The sequence below is a fragment of the Urocampus carinirostris genome, chromosome 16, assembly GCF_059441175.1.
Source record: "Urocampus carinirostris isolate Australia breed hairy pipefish chromosome 16, RoL_Ucar_1.0, whole genome shotgun sequence".
Lineage (NCBI taxonomy): Eukaryota > Metazoa > Chordata > Actinopteri > Syngnathiformes > Syngnathidae > Urocampus > Urocampus carinirostris.
Window position 1 is genome coordinate 29,732,295 of NC_142364.1, and position 19,389 is coordinate 29,751,683.

At 40.1% G+C, this 19,389-nt stretch overlaps 1 protein-coding gene across 5 annotated transcripts in view; it reads right to left on the reverse strand.

Moving 5' to 3' along the window:
- rab27b (RAB27B, member RAS oncogene family) overlaps nt 1-18,421 on the reverse strand; it is an 82,573-nt gene extending 64,152 nt beyond the window's left edge. For 4 of the 5 annotated variants that reach the window (XM_088355865.1, XM_088355864.1, XM_088355866.1 and 1 more), the window contains exon 1: nt 18,165-18,421. The gene's annotated coding sequence lies outside the window, so the exon portion shown is untranslated. The remainder of the gene's footprint in view (nt 1-18,164) is intronic. The other variant, XM_088355861.1, reaches the window with a different exon arrangement.
- Nucleotides 18,422-19,389: the final 968 nt, after the last annotated feature.

The window sequence follows — 19,389 nt, forward strand, 5'->3', positions numbered from 1 at the left end:
CATTCACACCTAAGGACAATTTGGACCGGCCAATTAACCTGGTATGCATGTTTTTGGAATGTTGGAGAAAACCAGAGTGCCCGGATGAAACCCACGTAAGCACATGGACAACATGCAAACTCCATACATGAAGGTTCGATCTCGGGACCCCAGAACTGTGCCGCAGACATGCTAACCACTCAGCCGCCGTGCAACTATAAACTAATCACTTATAAATGAAGGGTCGCACAGCAGTGCAGGTACACTAGTTATTGTTGACCTTAAGCTAGGATGCTCTGAAATTAATATTTGAGGAGGAAAAGAAAAAGGAAGACGTGTAATGTTTAGTTGAAATTCCAAAATAGCAAAACAAAAATCAATTCCCCCCGTAAAAAAAAAAGAATTACAACATTTAGTTCACTTGAGAGGCATATTTTTATTACAAGCTGCTGAATTTTAAAAATTGTAGTTCATTTTTTATGAAAGAAAAGGTCCTTTGAAAAATACTTTGTCGGACAAAGTGCAACAGATGAAGTAAAATTGATTAAATACAAATAACACAGGCAAGCTGTTTCTTCTTAATTACTTTAAGTCGAGTCGCTGGTTATGAGGAAAAATAAATAGCTTTTAGATGCTGCACTTAACACGATCTCTTTCATATTTCTGTGGAATTTTAACAGTTCAATAGACAGGACAGAAAATAGTGCCAAGAATACGGGAGAAAGAAGAAACTGATGATGATAATGGAGAGGTGGACAGTTTAATACAATGAATAACACTACATATTAGCCATAAAAGAAATAGTAAACTAAATTCCTCTCACAAATACAGTATCTGCCTTTTAAACAGAAGACAAAAGAATGGTTTGATCGTTGGAATGAAAAGTCCACAGCGCATAAACCACAGCTTTCCAGCTACAATGATTCCAAAAACAAAAGGGAAGAGGACTGCTAGTATGTTTACGTATTGCCACTTTTGATCATAATAATGATCAAAAAAGAGTTACAATAAAGAGTTAGTAATAAAATCCCTTCTTAGAGCACTGAAGGCTTTTGGGGTGCCCCTGTTTATAAATCAGGTTTTTGTAATCTTTATGAATGGGAGTTTTACAGAAATGCCCTTTGCTTGATCCTCTCACATCCAGGTAGGTCACAAGGTTGAAAGTCACTGTAGTTGTGTGAACGCCTTACTCGAGATGATGGGCTTGGCGAAAGTAAGACCCGCAGTGAGGTATACACTGACCATTTGCAACAAATGACATAATCCCTTGAATGAAATAATCAAACCAAACCAACAACTACTATAGCTGCATACTAATAATGCCTTTATGAATCTCTCCCAGAGGATAAGTATATTTGCTGCACATGCAATACAAACAGTAGCTATGCAGAATTCAGTAGGGTAAATGATTAAACTGCAGTCTTTGGGAAAGGAACTGACAAGTTGTTTGCCAACACTTTACACGAGCAAGGGTATCTAAAAAATAAAATCTACATTGAAATTCATCATTAATTAATCTATCATTGTCAACAGAAAAAAATAGTGCAAGTCAATTTGTGGACCTCGGTGAACATGCTGATTATTTATCAGACATAAACGATGTTAAAGCATTTTTGCATCAAAAATTAAAGTTTGGAATGAATAGCAATTTGTTTGTGTAGTTCTGCCTTTACATTACTATATTTTAGTACAAGTGCAGGTTCCTACCACAATAATAATGGTCCTATAGAGACATTCTGTTACACAAAAACATGCACCACATTATCAAAGTTTAGTGGAATCACTCATTTTGAAAACTTAAATTAATAAGTTAATTTGCATCACTACCGTTTTGACTTGACAGTACTGAAGTCAGATCAGTCCAACTCAAGGAACCCAAAATGTTGAAAGAGCCATATTGGACAAAAACAATTGACCCTTTTCCCCCCTTGGGACAATGCAGACATAAAAAGGCTTTGATTCAGAGAAGACCCCTCGGCAAGGAAGCCTTCTACATAATAATCACGAGGCCTGTACAACTCCTGTGAAGCTTACAAGATCATTCTCCCAGAAGAAAAATGCAGCTTTCTCCATGGACCATGCGGCCAAACATGCACTTTTTTCCCCGTGTGATACTTTATCTGACCTAGAAGGTATGCAGGAAAGGATTTAACAACAAACAGTTTTTGGTGCTGGGTATGCGCGCTTTGAAATCAGTTCTGATCATTTAAATGAGTCGATTTTCTTAAAACCAGGTTTATTGATCAGTACCGTTTACCTGCTACAGAATTTCTTTTCCCTTCCCTCTTGCCAACACTTAAGTGCTTGTGTCAACAATGTTCTTTATTCTTTTGTTTGATTCCATTTTCCTCGTAATGAAATAAAACGTAGTTTGTTAGAATCAGTCAATGTGCAGTATTTGATTGTGTGTCTATATTATTTTCCTTTTGGACTAATCAATAATTAGTCCAAAGAGCCGTATAACTTCCTTCATGATGAATGCTAGACACAACATGAGGCTATTTCAAACTGATTTGTGTAGGAAACAGTGAGCACAACCTGCTGACTGAATCGGTAACTACCGAACTAGATTATGAATTAAATAAATGTAATTCAAAGCCGGCAGCACGGCGGCTGAGTGGCGACTGGCTGGCAACCAGTTCAGGGTGTCCCCTGCCCACTGCCCGAAGATAGCTGGGATGGGCTCCAGAACCCCCGCGACCCTACTGAGGATAAGCGGTGCAGATAATGGATGGATAACTCAAAGCAATTTTCTCTACATGACGCTTCCCCGTTGCCAGGGAGTCACTTGGGAGGCGCAATGGAGCCACTTGCAACTCCTGCGCCGCGGGCGGCAGACCCTCTGTTTAACTCCTTTGAGATATCCGAAGCAAGTGCAGTAGGAGGGAAGGCAGCAACATCGTGACCAGTAACTCTCTTCACTTGTAAGACGTCTCCACGCCTTTCCTCCTCCTCATTTTGTATCCCTTCTTTACCTTCTATCCTTTCACTTCACTCATTCTGTCTCTGTCACCAGGCAACAAGCAGTTTGCCCTCACGCTTTGGTCGCTTACTCTTTTCTTTTGCATTACTATGTGCAGTTTTTGGGGAAAAAACACACACAAAGTTTTTCCTTCGGCATATCAAGAATTGAAGTTTGAGTGCTTTCTAAGTGAATGGATTCAAAACTGTTCAACGGCTGAAAGAATCTAACCAACTATGATAATTTAACAATGATTTGTTAGTAAAGATTAAGGGTGGACCAAAACTGATACCAGGTTAGGTGCCCCTACACCCTTTAAGGCAGGGTTGTCAAAGTTAAACGGATGGAAGGGCCAAGAATAAAATCAAGAAAATTGCCAAATTTCAGCAGATAAAAAGGCAAGAAAAAATAACGTACAGAAAAAATACACAACGATTCATGCTCTATGATACAGTAATGAATCAAGATATTCTCAGGAGCTGAAGAAAACCTTCTCGGGAACCGGATGTTGCCCCCGGGCCTTGACTTTGACAGAGATTTTATGGTTTTGGTTCTACTGATGGTGACCAACAACATCGTCGTCGTCTGCCGCCTTGTAAGATTAAAAAAAATTAAATTAGAGGAAAAATAAATTACCATTATTAAATGCAATACCAAGGAAAACTATGTTTGGATTGAAAAAGGTTTCTTTTAAAATACGTTTTTTTTGTTAGGTTTAAGTCCCCAACATTTATGATAAAACACTCTGAAATAAAAGACAAAAAGAATCTGATCAGTTTTTAGATATCTTGCAAGGAGAGGATCGAAGATTGTATACCGCCAATCTCCCAAATCACTCTGAAGAAATCTTTGAGCTCTCTCCTCTTTTTATTAAGGTTCGCCCTATCGTACATAAGTCTCAACTTTCTAAAGGGAGGGGTTCTATCTAACTAGTTGAGACCGCCGTCTAACTGTTGCTACGCAGAGTTAATTCATCTTCTTTCGCACGCCTTGCTTTCCGCCCGATGATCACAGCTGGTTTCTGTTCTAGACACCTCCTTTCTTCTTTCAAGGCTTTCAGTGAAAAACAACTTGAGTTATTGCATGCACGGATTATTCCAGGTCAAGTTGCACCCATTGGTATGTAAGATAAAGAGACAGACTGTACAAAAAACAACTCATGACCTTGAAGAACAGCTTAGAAACTGAAAACTCTACAAAAAGGGCTGAGAACACTTATAACATATTAATGTCAACTGTAGGATAAATATATGTATATAATTCCAACATTTTTTTAGCAATGGAGAATAAACATTACACACTGGTTACATCTCTATGTAGTAAGGCTGGGCAATATGGCCCAAAAATAAAATCTTGGTATTTATCACATTTGAGGGATTTTTCACTGTTTGAAAAAATGCATCCTATGCAAAATGTTCTTACAAGAATAACTGAAGTGACCTTATATTGGTTTAAATGCAAATTCAACACTCATAGGTCCTGCAGAAAAATTCTGCTCATAGCTTGTGGCTATGCCACAGTTAACTCGTTAGCAACAATTGTTTAATAATCAGCACCAGCTACAGGTTATTCAAAATCAAATCAAATTCACTATCAGCAATTTCAAAATGTATTACATTTTTCAAATATTCATGTTTTAAAACGATTAATCAAAGTCATTTGATAAAGTAATCCTCCGTTTTTGCGGGAGTTAAAAAAAAACGTCTTGCGATAAAAACTCACAAAGTAGAAACCTTTTCATTAAATTAATACTCAAAAACGAATCTAATTATAGCCTCAAATATGTATTTAAAAAATAAATGTGCTGTACTTTATAAACATTTTTTTTCTTACGAATAATTCTGCACTGTCAAATTGTAATTTTAAAATAGTCTTTCCGTTTCATTTCAGGACTGTGTTAAGGACAGGATTTACTTTACATGAAACCTTGACGCAATGGAAAACTACATTGACCTTCCATTTGGCAACCCAAAAAATATTGGACCAGAAAAAAAAAAATACATCTGGAGCCGCAGAAATTTAAAGCCTTATAAGAAAGGAAACACATACAGGATCTATATCAACTGGAAAATGTTAAGAATGTGACCTGTGTTATCCTACAGAACACTTTTTTCCCCCCCCACTATCAAATTATTTCAAGCGCCAAAGAGTCACTAGGGATCGCCAAAGAACCACAGGTGGCTTCGGAGAAAGTTACGTTGGTCGAGAAGTCCACCTTTGTTGGCGATAGAAAGCATCTTCTTTTTCCTTTTGGTGCTTTTGTGGCATTTGTTGACATGATGGCTTTTAGAGAAACTTGAAAATAAAAAAGATGTGCGCATACATTCTCAAGTGGTCATTGACACACGGGCAGACAAGAAGAAACTGTTCAGCCAATCAGAATAGAGAACACATTGCACGCTGAAAATCCGCAAGGTAGTGAAATCGCAATAAAAAAAAAAACTGCGATCCAGCAAGTAATTGCTGTCCTGCCCAGCCCCACTATGTCTTATAGATATTGAAGACTATTCAAGAGTTAAGTATTATATCTGTTCAAAGAAATTTGGTATTCCTAGTAAATATTATGTCCAGAGCAGTAAAATCAGGTATGAAATAACAACGAATTATTTTCAAAAGGCGTGTCAGTTTTAACCACTACATGCTTTCTGCCAAGAATTTACTATGTGTCCTGTGGAAATTGAGTATACAAATTGAAGGGCATTCTTTCACTTGCCAAAGGCTATGCCAATATTAGGGCCCGGTCACACAGACATTTACGGCTGAATGACGGCCAGAAATTTCTGCCCTAGAGGCGGACGCAATTGGACGTATTGAGCTCGCCGTTGAATCGTTATGGAGCTGTGCTTGACTCGAGTTCGGGAATTGGCGCGCGGGTGGCAACGAGATTTACTTTTGCCCTGATTATTTCCTCGGAGCGCGGGTACAATTCCTTAAACGAGCGTAGAGAGGCTCGAACACGACCAGAAATATCCAGTCGTGCGTGAAGCAGATGCCGCCCGGGCGCTATTTGACGCTTAGAGCCCGCAATATACACGAGATAGAGCTGTGCTTTACTCGCGGTCGCAAATTTTCACGTGGTTGGGCGCGTTCAAAACTTTTGAGCAGCTCAAAAGTTTGAGCACGTGTTTAAAACGCGTGCCGCACACGTGGTCAACACGAGTTAATGACGCAGAAATGACGTGCTATGGTCGCGGCCAGGGCGCAGTTACACTTGGGTAGGACGGGGAATTTCAGCGGGTAATCGTGGGTGGAGCATGGTAATAGCATGTTCTGTGCCTGTATCGCGGTGTTATTACGTAAAATTAGCGTGTTACGCGTGTGACAGTCAAACGCCTTTCTCTGCGTATAAACAGCGCAAATGCCAAGCGTGCTCGTGACGTCAAAGGGGTGAACATCCCCGTCAGCGTAGTTTCTCTTCATTTCGAATAAATTATTTGGTGCATCTGTTATGGTCGCAGTAAGGCTGTGAAGCTAGGACCTTAACTTTGCCTTTTGGCTGAGATTAAGAATCCCTGCTTTTATGCCTTAATACACAATTTGATTCTGATCGATATTGAATAATGAGTAAATCCTCACTAAATCCTTCAGCCCCACGCCCTCTCAATCATCATTACAACTTGGTCTCAATCCACTTTAGTATCTTGACATATATTAACTCGATAGGAAAATAAGAATGATGCTATAGATTGTAAACTTTTTCCTCACAAGACTGTGAATTGTACCATCATGTTCTTCCACAGCCCGGTTCCAAAATTAGCGTTCCCCCGCTACTTCAACCATGTTTACATCATCCTATCTCACAATGAAGTAGGGAATGCAATGACGAATATACAATCAAAACCTCCTCATTATTCATTTGTTGGAAATGAAGTACAGATTAAACCGTTCCGTCATTGTTATTATTGTGAACGTAAATTGACGATAGACCCCCCCCTCCCCCCTCGCGTGAACGTGCATTCTCCTGCGCTCCCAACGAATGCGAACGTATTCTATATAAAACATTTATTAAAACTATAAAGCGAGCTAATTATAACAATTGGGAGATCCTAGTCTATATAACGCGTTTATTTAATCCAAAAATTGCGATCTTATTTTACAAAATGCGTTTGTTAACATGGAAGGAAAAGTCACGTGAGGGTGTAGGGCGGTTTGGTTGGTTGTTGTTGGTCTTAACACGGAAATGACCCGCAAATGACGCGATGAGAGGAAGGGGAACAGTCGCCGGCGTCTTTTTTCCGGCCACACCACAGGTCAAAAGCGGGTTGGCCATTTTTGTGCATTTTCCATTGCGGGTAAACACGGGCGAAAAAAAATCCCAAAATTTTAGCCGTCATTCAGCCGCAAATGTCTGTGTGACCGGGCCCTTAGTTCAAGAAATCAAAAGAGCAATCTTACAGACACTGCACCACCTGTGTTTTGCCAACATAAGAACACTATACCAAGAGAAAGCGTAACTTTCGTTGAAAACAAACAGCTTTCATATTGAGTACGATACCCTCGGGGAAAAGCGTCCAATAGATCAAAATCCAGGCACAGTCATTAAAGAGGTCCATGAGAAGTTGTAATCATGGTGCTTTATGAATGAAGATTAAACTGGCAGCTGAGGTTAAGAAAATGTACTCCCATGAACAAGTAGAAGCTTTAATATTGATGTCCAAGGTGTTTTTTTACCCTCACGAAACCTTAAAATTTATCCCTGGATTTATGTGTCTGAACACAAAGCTAAAGTGGGAGGGAAAATAATTTACAGAGAAACAAATTAGTCGAGAACGACTGCCAACCTTCCGGTATTGCCGGGTAGTGAATCCTTTATTGGCTTAAGGCAGCTTTTTAATGTTTATGGCTAACATCATCAAGGCGGGAACTCTGAGAATGGGAACGCACAGCTGTGCAGTGCTGAGCTCTCAACATCGGCCTCAAAAAGATGTGAGCAAACTTCCAAATCAGCAGTAAACTACTATGCAACAATCAGAAAAGAAGAAAAATTGGCTTTACCTGAAAATCTAGTTCTGCTTATTAGGGCTGCAATGATTAGTCGAAGTGGTTGCACCCGTGCCAATCAGAAGCCCTGGATGACTGCTGAGATACGCAAACAACTAAAAGTACGGAACCTAGTCTTTAAATCTGGTGACAAGGAGGCGCTGAGATCAGCGAGGGCTAACCTGAACCGTGCTATCAGACTAGCAAAGCGAACGTACAGTCAAAAAATCCAGGAACGTTTCCTCAATAAAACCAACACCAGGGGCATGTGGAAAGGCATTCAGGCCATTACCAAATACAAGCCAACCACCGCCCCAGTGCAGGACACTAGCATGGACTTTCTGAATGACCTCAACAAATTCTTTGGAAGGTTCGAGGCACAAAACGGCACCACTGCAGCGAAAGTGGTTCCAAATCAGGACGAAATGGCACTCCACCTGGACTCAACCGACGTGAGAAAGACCCTGAGAGGGGTCAACACAAGGAAGGCTCCAGGCCCGGACAACATTCCGGGGCGGGTACTTAGGGAGTGCGCCGATCAGCTGGCTTGTGTACTAACAGACATTTTCAACACCTCGCTAGACCAAGCCAAAGTACCATCATGCTTCAAAATTGCCAACATCATCCCTGTGCCAAAGAAACCCCAGATCTTATCATTCAATGATTACCGGCCCGTTGCACTGACTCCTATCATAATGAAGTGCTTTGAGAGACTGGTTAAAGAGCACATCACCTCCAGTCTCCCCTCCTCATTCGACCCCTTTCAGTTTGCCTACCGGACAAACCGCTCCACCAGGGATGCCATCTCCTCTGCGCTTCACCTGAGCCTGACACACCTAGAGGAGAAGAACACCCATGTGCGGATGCTGTTCCTGGACTTCAGTTCAGCATTCAACACCATCATCCCACAACATCTGGTAGACAAAATGAGACTCCTGGGTTTCAACACCCCCCTGCGGAACTGGCTGCTGGACTTCCTCAGTGACAGACCCCAATCAGTGCGGATAGGTCAGAACATCTCAGATGTCATCTACCTCAGCACGGGCTCCCCCCAAGGCTGTGTCCTGAGCCCCTTGCTGTTCACCTTGATGACACACGACTGCGTCCCTAGGTCCGCCACAAACCACATCGTGAAGTATGCTGACGACACAACAGTGGTGGGCCTCATCAGGGACGACAACGACCTGGCCTACAGAGAGGAGGTGGAGCAGTTGGTGGCCTGGTGCAGGGACAACAGCCTGGTCCTGAATGTTGACAAAACTAAAGAGATCATTGTCGACTTTAGGAAAAACCAGCCCAACCATGCCCCACTTTGCATCAACAACAAGGCTGTGGAGGTTGTCAGCAGTATCAAGTTCCTAGGGGTGCACATTACAAACAAACTCACCTGGTCCGTGAACACTGCATCACTGGTTAAGAGGGCACAGCAGTGCCTGTACTTCCTGCGGAGGATGAGGAGAGCCCACCTGCCCCCACCCTCCCTCATCACATTCTACAGGGGCACCATAGAGAGTATCCTGACCAGCTCTATCTCTGTGTGGTGTGGAGGCTGCAGCGCTACCGACTGGGGTAGTGTGAGGAGGGTAACGAGGACAGCAGAGAAAATAATCGGGACTACACTTCCCTCCATTCAGGACATTGGCCAGCAGCGCTGCCTATCCCATGCTAAGAACATTATCGGGGACCCCTCTCACCCCCATCATGGACTGTTCACTCTGCTAGCCTCTGGGAAGAGGTACTGCAGTGTGCGGTGCAGGACCACCAGGTTCCGCAGTAGTCTAGTCCCCCTGGCCATTAGACTGTTAAATGGTCAATCTAACATATAGTTAACCTAAATCTTAACGGCTGCTAATCTGACTTTTTGCACTACTGGCAGTTCTTTATAGCTTGCCACTCCTTGCACATTTGCTCTCTGCACTATTGTACTTACAGCGTTACTGTTACAGTGTTAATGTTACTGTTTACCTGACTTGTTAACCTGAATGCCCATTTTGCACATCTGGTTAGCTACTCCTCTTGCACTATCGGCACTATGGTATGGTAAAATACTATACGTAGCCATAATACAATACAACTTTTACTTATATCTGTACATTCGAGGAAACTGTGCGGGTCAGATGTATCGACATTTCGTTCTGTATACACGTGTACTAGAATGACAATAAAGTAGATCTGAATCTGAATCTGGTTGATACTAATCCACGACAAATAATTTTATTTTATTGTTACCAGACATGTTTTTCCAACAGAGGAATCTCTACATGAATATAATCTCTGCTGAGAGTCGCCCATGCGCAACAGCGTGTCTGTCTGGAGCGGTAACATACAAAAATGGCGGCGTCATCACATACAGGTACTAAAGATTCTCAAATTTGGGAGCCTTATAGCCTGGATATGACGTACAAAGACTACTTGCTAGGTTAGCAAAGCGGCCCTTGCATATAAAAGCAGTAACTCGGTGACGCATGAATATATGTATATAAAGAGAAAGCACATTGGACAGTTGAACGAAACACAGAAGCGAGTCAGACTCTAATATTCAAGTGACATTTAAGCTCTTGCGGTTTTGATGACATGTAGTTTACATTTTAAACACAAATATTTGGCTATAAAAGAGAGCTTGAGCGTTACGCAAGACTGCCTGACAAATTAAATGCATGCCGGCCGAAGAATAAACATCAGTTGTTAAAACGGTTATATGTCAAATAGTTGAGAATAGTTATGTTGTTTTGTTAAAGACTTCACAGTTGACCACTGTATGTGCATCACAAAATAGAGACTATATTTGTTTTATTTAAGGTTCTACTACTACTTATGGAGACAGTTTTTGTTTTGCAGAGATAAAAAAACATTTACTTGATTTACATTGTTATTTAATCTCTTGTCCTTAAAAATGGACAGAGGTGTATTTATTGCCTTATGTGTCTACTGACTGAGCACTGTGTCTGACATTAGGTTGGACATTTTAATTTAGATTTGAAATAGATTTTTTTTTTAATTATTTTATTTTTTTATTGTTATTTTTTAGACCTGCAAAGCTCTGAACCCACGAACGTGGAAGCAGGAAGTAGCGACGCCCCTTCAAAAATGCTTAAAAAAAAAAAAAAATATATATATATATATATATATATATATATAAATAAATAAAAATAAAATAAAATTAATTATTATTATTTTTTTAGGCCCGCGAAGCTCTGAAGCCGCGAACGTCAAAGCGCGAAGTCCCACTGTAGTTGAATATTAAAATAGTAGATAGTTGCAGCCTTACTGCTTATTAGGTACACACAGATTCGCACCCTAACAAGGTGATTACAATTCAGGGGTACTATCATGATTATCAAAAAATATCGAAGCTTTTTTTTTTTTCAAATATTGTTCGACACACTCAAATTTAAACACATTTTAATAACTATGACTTTGTTACAAAGCAAAAACAATAATGCATTTTCTAGACTGTAAGGTGCACCTGATTATATAGTGCATTCTCTAAATAATCATTCATAAGATATTGTTCATATATAAAGGCGCAATAAACGATAAGGCGTATGAAATTAAAAGTGCAGTAAGAGTAAAGGTTCCATTAAAAGAAAAGTCAGATTCTCTATGCCGCACATACCAATTGCAGGCATTTTTTTTCTTTAGGTGTGCCCTATGGATCTGAACATTTTGTAATTTAATTTAACGGCGGCGCAGTGGTTAGCGCAAGTGCGGCACAGTTCATGTCTTGGGAACCTCCTGCGTGGGTTCAAATCCAGCTCCAGACTTCCTGTGCGGAGTTTGTATGTTCTCCCCGTGCTTGCGTGGGTTTCCTCCGGGCACTCCGGTTTCCTCCCACATTCCAAAAACATGCATTTCAGGTGAATTGGCCGGTCCAAATTGTCCGTAGGTGTGAATGAGCGAGTGAGTTGTCTGTCCCTGTGTGCCCTGCAATTGGCTGGCAACCAGTTCAGGGTGTCCCCTGCCCACAGATGGGCTCCAGCCCCCCCGCGACCCTAATAAGGATAAGCGGTACGGCTAATGAGATTATTTTCCACTCCAATTAATGCAAACCCATAAAATGGCACAAAACACTCATTTTAGCTCAAATCGCTACTTCTGTTTCTGATAAGCAAATAATTTATTCTGTTTTTATTATCGGACACCCGCGAAGTTTGGTGAGGGTGCCAGGTGCTGTTTGTTATTCTAGTATTCGTTATTCTGGCTCACTCTTTGTTGTTTTGACTATTAGTTCACACTGTTGTTCATTGTTTAGATTATTATGTGCCATTTACATTGTTGGCACTATTGGCCAATCACGTTGCTGTAATTTGATTCTTACACCCCTTATGGCTGATCTGCTTTTGTAAGATTTAACGAAAAGAAAGGGCTCAAGGGAGGGCCTTCAGAATAGGATGGACCTTCTTATTTGAAGGCTTTCTCCATGTGCTTCTTGCAAGTGTGTAATACATTGAAGTCTTCTCTCATTTTTATGAGTGTCTATTAAATTTTAAACTTAACAGCCTCTAAAGCAGGCGTCGGGAACCTTTTTGACTCAAAGAGCCATAAAAGCAAAATATATTAATTTTATATTGGGAAAGAGCCACACTATATATTAGGAGGCAAATTTACTAAATCCCTAAACCCGCGCCCCAGACAAAAGCTTAGTCTTCAGCACATTTATTTTTGATGATTTGATAAAAATTATGAAAAGAGAATAATGTCAGAGCACGTGTCCCAAAAATCAACAAACATACCACTTCAAACTTGTCTCTTTCTTGCAATTACTCAAGATCGGTTAAACTCATTTTGACCCTTTGTTTTATACATATTGGTTTCAAAACCAGGTGCAAGCAGTTATTTTGTAAAAACGTCAAAACATTCTGCAAACAGGGAGCCTAATGTGCTTGCCTTTGGCGCAGACGGCGTAGGGCGAGAGATGGGAGAGAGTGCTTGCACTTTTTGCATAGCTCCATCCATCCATCCCACTCACCCAATCAAATAACGAAGTTCTCTTCCAGTATTTTGGCGTATTTACGGTTTGTTCTGTGGATTTCATCATAAGGTATCTGAACACTGAACACAGATTATATAGTGAGCTTTTATATAAAGGATTCTTTAGCGTTGTACAGCCAAAACAAGTTTTTTTTTGGTATGACACCTCAACTGTAAATCTTAGTCAAAAACGTGCCCTACATATTCTGCGAAGTACTGATGAAGGATTCAGTTTTGGTTTGGCTTTGCGTGCATCTGAACAGGATTAATGCTTCAAGTTTTGAACGAGATGGAAAAAAATTCGATAGGCCTTAAAAATAATCATCAAATTTTATGTTATTACAGATATTTGGATAAACAAAGAGTGGATTGTATGGGTCAATTCAAATTTGTTAACTTCAGAATCAATAAGTGATCAAAAAACACAAATTTTCTTCCCATTTTTTTCCTCAGCCTTTTACGCAAGGGTTTTATTGATTTATTTATTTATTGTACCTGTAGCAGCAAGATGGTGGACAATTATGAGAGGTTCCTCTAGGAGAGGCTTATGTTATGGAAAATGTTTCAAATTTCTCTTTACAAGAATGTTTAAAAATACCAAATGTATATGATGAAATGATGATTACAATCAATATTGGGTTTTTTTTTTCATGATTTACGTTTTTTACCACCATGGAGGCACTAAATAACACACACGTTTTCTCCATACAACAGTAAACGGGTTCACATCCAAATGTTTCCAAATTTGTGAGAGAATTTGGTTAAAGTAGGGAAATAAAACATATTCCATGTGAATTTTACAACAATTTGTGGAATTATTTACTCAGTATAGCCTCAACAATGCGCGCGCATCTAGGCTACGTCACACTTGTTTACGAACACGGAAAGGAGTCTATAGGTGTTGGGTAGAAATGATGATGTTATGTGGCTTACATTTTCAGTTGCGGGAAGTTCTTCCCATTACAGTTTACTACTGGGATATGCAACCATAACTTTTTACATGGCCAATAATGTAGGGCTACAACTAATACAAATTTGACACTTTACAAGACAATGTCATACCAACAAATACTCGCTGCGGTTAATCACAACGGAATAAAATTACTAATTACTAGAACCGCTTTCTTTCATCTTCGTAACATTGCTAAAATTCATTCTATACGGTCTCAGTCGGATGCGGAAATTATAATTCATGCGTTTGTTACCTCCCGTCTCGATTACTGTAATGCACTACTCTCTGGTCTCCCGAAGTCTAGAATCAAGTCTCTTCAGCTGGTACAAAATGCCGCAGCGAGGCTTTTAACTAGGACAAAAAAGTCCGATCACATCATACCGATTTTGGCTAACCTGCATTGGCTCCCAGTTAGCCTTAGATGTGATTTCAAGGTTCTTTTAGTATTATACAAAATCATACATGGACTTGCTCCCTCTTATCTTTCAGATCTGATTTCCCCCTATGTCCCGGTCCGAAGCCTACGTTCTGAGAGTGCCGGTCTTCTGGTGATCCCAAGAGCAAAGAAGTGTTCTGCTGGTTCGAGAGCGTTCTCCATCCGGGCACCGGTGCTGTGGAATGCTCTTCCCCCTGAGATCCGATCTGCAACCTTCGTGATTTAGGGCTATACAAATAAAAATGACTTGACTTGACAATAAGAAATGCAATAGCAAAGTAAAGGCAACAGGGAGAAGTGTCAGCATGATTTTCAAGTAGACTGGTTTTATATTTCTTCCTTTTATGTGTGGTCTACAAAGTCGGACTGCAGAGAAACATGGCAACAATTTCAAGCGTTATCCAATCACTTTTAAAAACACAACATTAAAATTCAAGCATTTTCAAGGATTTCAAAAAGCTAAACAAACCCTGCCTGCTGCCTCTGGTCATTACACCGCAGGTGCATAGTAGAATGATTTATGTTAAAGAAGATAACCGGACTTCTCATTGGACTTTCTAGTCATTGTTCTGCAACTCAAAACTCAAACCTCAAAGAGCATCACATATGTGCATATTCGATTAGATGGAAAAGAATTAAGAAGAACGTGACCACCTGATGTAAATGTAATGTTCAATTTCCATTTTGAGCCCATGAGTGACCATCTGGCAACCGCATTAGCAAACCAATCCAGAAACTTCAGCTTGCACTAATTACCCATTCACCTTCCATCTTTGTTTACAGAGGTTTAGTACTCAACTGAAAACCTTGAGTAAGACCGCCAAATGCAGAAAATTACTCATTATTATCCCAGCGCATGTGGACCTCTGTAGCATTGTGTGCAAATATGGTAGAGAAACCCTACTGTTAAACATATTGTGCAGGACTTGTTTTTTTCTACCACACAAACATAGTCAAACAGTAACAATACATGCATGCAGTTTCTCGCTGAAGCAGAGGATATTTGAGAGTTGCAAGTGCAGCAAAAGAGTCTAGATTCAGATTGTCATCGGAAAACACATACCTTAATAATTGGGTCTGACAAAATAATTTGATCAGGACATCTCTGATCGTATACAGTATCTGTGTTGTGTGAAATAAATGTGTGTCATTTTTAACACCCAGCATTCAATAAAAATTGTAAACTTAAATTCTAGTGGGCCAGCACGGCGTCGCAGTGGTTAGCACGTGTGAGGCACAGTTCTGAGGTCATGGGCTCAAATCCAGCTACCAAGCTTCCTGTGCAGAGTTTGTATGTTCTCCCCGTGCTACCGTGGGTTTCCTCCGGGCACTCCGGTTTCCTCCCACATTCCAAAAACATGCTTGTCAGGTTTATTGGCCGGTCGAAATTGTCCCTAGGTGTGAATGAGCGAGCGAATTGTCTGTCCTTGTGTGCCCTGCGACTGGCTGGCTACCAGTTCAGGGTGTCCCCTGCCCACTGCCCGGAGATGGCTCCAGCACCCCCGCGTCCCTACTGAGGATAAGTGGTGCAGATAATGGATAAATTCTAGTGATGCTACATTAATTATGTCCCTCGAAGTAACACATTACAAAACATCTAGTGCATAAGGTAAAGGTTATACCAGTTCAGTCCAGCATATCAGTGGTTTAGGTTTTTTTGTGAAGTATGACCTGGTACCTACCCTTTACAAGTGCCAAGCATTTTGGGTTATGAATAGCATAAATAATAGTACAAAATAAATGGATCTGAATTTATCAGATTCTGAGTCACGTTTATTTTACTCATTTGGAAATTGTATTCAATTGAACAATTATTATGTTATCAACTATTCCTTGACGTATTGTATACTGTAAAAAAACAATCTTTAACACATGCAATGCCAAACATGAAAATCCTTTTTTTCCATTGTTTGGGAATAAACATGTTGTGCCTAGAAAAGATCCCTTATCATTTGTGATTATAAATTGTAGGGTAGGTTACAAATGTAGGCGGAATGGTAAAGCTTAGTACTGAAAAACAGAGGGGTAAAAGGGTGGAGAAGAAACCTGGAGCCCAGGAGAACACACACTGACTGAGATGCAAAATATGAACAGTGGTTAAAGTTAAAAACATCCTAACTGGAGTAAAATTCAAGATATATTGTGATAATTATCCAGTTTGTCGTCATCCGTTGACCACATTATCATTACATTTTGATGGATTATCTATAAACCGTTTACTATTGAAAAAAAGTTATGAACTGATGCCGATTTTTATCATCCTGAATTTGTATCTTCTTGGTAATAAAACAGCGTGTCTTTGAGAAGATGGAGGTACATTATTTGTTGTTGGTTTTTTTACGGCATCTCTGAGCTTGCGACGGGAACAGCATCCTCAAATGCACTCGACGTTATCACCTGGAAGGGGGATTACCTCATGTGGGTCCCTTCTCAAGGTTTCTTCATGCTGAGGTTATCGAGTTTTTCCTTGCCCTCATGTAGGCTTTAGATCAGGGGATGCTGTAATAATAGTCTGTAGTTTTGCAATAGAGAAACGAATTTAAATGTTTTTGAGATTAAGTGTTTAAGGAGTATGCAAGAAGTGACAAGATTGAGTAGATTGAGAAATGAAATTGTGAGAGACAGAACTGGAGTAGTAGTGGAACTGATCAAGTGTGCGGATAAGAGAGTACTCGGTTGGTTTGGACACATGGAAGGATGGATGAGAAGCAAATGCTGAAGAGGATCTACAGAGCAGAAGTAAATGGAAGGAGACCAAGAGGAAGGCCGTGATTGACGTGGATGGATGGTGTTATGAAAGCACTGCAGGAAAGAGGTCTAAATATAGTGGAAGCTAGAGCTCTTGTTGGTGATAAGAATGAGTGGAGAGGTGTTGTAAAAGGATAGTGGGATGTTTAGAAGTGTTTTAAGGGATGGGCAGGGCACCTGTATAATGCTGCAGGGGTAAACCAGTGAAAGCTGTCGGGCTGCAGTCCAACAGAAGAGTGTGTTGTGTCGCCCTGACCCGAGTGACATGGCCGCTTTCTTGTGTCCCATTTCATCTGGAGGGACGAAAGCATGACCGACTTGGGTGCCGAGGTGCTTAACTTGTTTGGGCATTTGGGTTGACCATGGTCCAAAAAATGTGTGTGTTTTTTTTTTTGCTACTTTTTCCCTTTTTTATTTTCTTTGTTTTTGTATGTGTTTGTCTTGCTGTCGGTCACCCCTCTCGAGGGATATGACCAGGGTAGATAGATAGATAGTTTGCAATAGTCAGTGGACTGTGCAGCCCTTTGAGACCCCTTGTGATTAAGGGCTGTACAAACAAAAATGACTTGACTACTTATTTAAATGACTGAATTAATATTTTTAATGACTGAAAAATTGTTGTTTGAGGTTGTTAGTGAAAATTGAGAGAGATAAAACACTCTGGGTGCCACCACTTTTTTGTAGCAACGCGTCCAAAAGCGCAAATTACACGTCATTCATTTCAACCCGAGCTTTGGGTATCACATTTTCCCAAAACCTGGACAAACGAAGCACCAACTGTTGATTGCCTTTCATCCCATTCCTAACACACAGAATACATCAAGGTTCAAATTAAATTGCAACGATGGTTTTCTAAGACAATAAATGGTTTTGCAAACACGCATGTGCACCATGGAGATTTTAAAAATCGGCTTTTTTGAGATGCTGCATCGACGCTGCTCCACTTGACAGCTGAGCCCCAATCAGCCCTGTGCCTGTCGGGTTATGACTCATAGCCCACCGCCTTCCTTCCACGGATGCTCCAAGACACATTCAACGCGAAAACGCTCCGGTAAACAACCGCACGTCCCGAACAAGCCGCGGTATCCGGAAAGCGAGTCACCGCAAGCGGACGGTGACGACGCTTCTTGTCTTACCTTTGGACGTTCGAGGAAACAAACTCAGATATCCCTCGCAGGTGGCTGCTGCTCTCTGGACACTTCTTCTCCTCTTCCTCCTCCTCCAAAGCGTCGCATTGCTCCCCCGTTTCTTTAAGGAGAAGAAATTCCGTACACAAACCAACAAAAGGCTAAAAAAGTCGGTTTTAGTGTCAAGTGGATGAATTGGGAAGCACTAACAAGTGGAGCTCAGTATTTTATGGAGGAAGTAGTGATGGGTCGTTCGCGAACGAAACGGCTGGAAGACATTGATTTGTTGTCACAGCGAACGAAACGGCTCTATTAGTTGGCTCTTTGAAGTGAACGACGGGATCCGACTCCCTCGGAGAAGATTCTTTTTTTCTTGTGAAAGGTTAATTTATATATTGGTGTTGTTGAATATGCAAAAGTTTAACAGTGTGTTTTTTTTTTTTTTTTGTAGTTTTGTAAATATTTTAATTTAGGTTTTATGTATTTTTTAGGTTGAATGGTTTTTGGGATTTATCAAGTCATGTTTATTTGTATAGGGCTTAATCACAGGAAGTCTCAAAGGGCTGCACAGATTTATATATTTTTATATAAAATGTAAAGATTATTTGTGTATTTCATAGTTTATTTGTTTTGGAACTGAAAAGTAAATATGTTTAACTTTTTGTTGTACCCAGTGCTTTTTTAGAGATTCTCAGTTGCGTAAGTTTAAAATTGCTTAGTATGAAAACGGTCAAAATGTAAACGAGTTAAAAAATAACCACTGTTATAATAATGTACACTAAATTATGTTTTTTATTTGTTAATTTATTTTGTGTACGTTTTTTTCTTTTTTTTCCCCCAAGCTTCCTTCCCAAGTTTTTTCTTGTATTTTCTCTCGTCTTCCCATTTCTCTATTATTTTTCTTCTTCCTTTCTTTTTACCTCGCTTTTCATTTAAATTTTTATTTTCTTTTTGCTCCCTTTTCCCTCTTTTGTTCTCTAGTTTTTTATTTTTTTCTTCCTTTTTCCTTTTTTCCCTTTCTATTCGTTTTTTTGTCTCTTTTGCTTCTCTTTTCCAGCTTTTTTCTTGTTTTTTTTCCTGCTTTGTTTCTTTTCTCTTCTTTCCCTTTTTCTGCTTTTGTTACTTTTTTGTTTTTCCCCTTTTTGATTAGTTTTGAGGATAATTATACATAATCATTAGTAGTAAAGCAACAAAAGGAATCTTAAGAGCCGGCTGAGTGCCGAAATAGACGTTT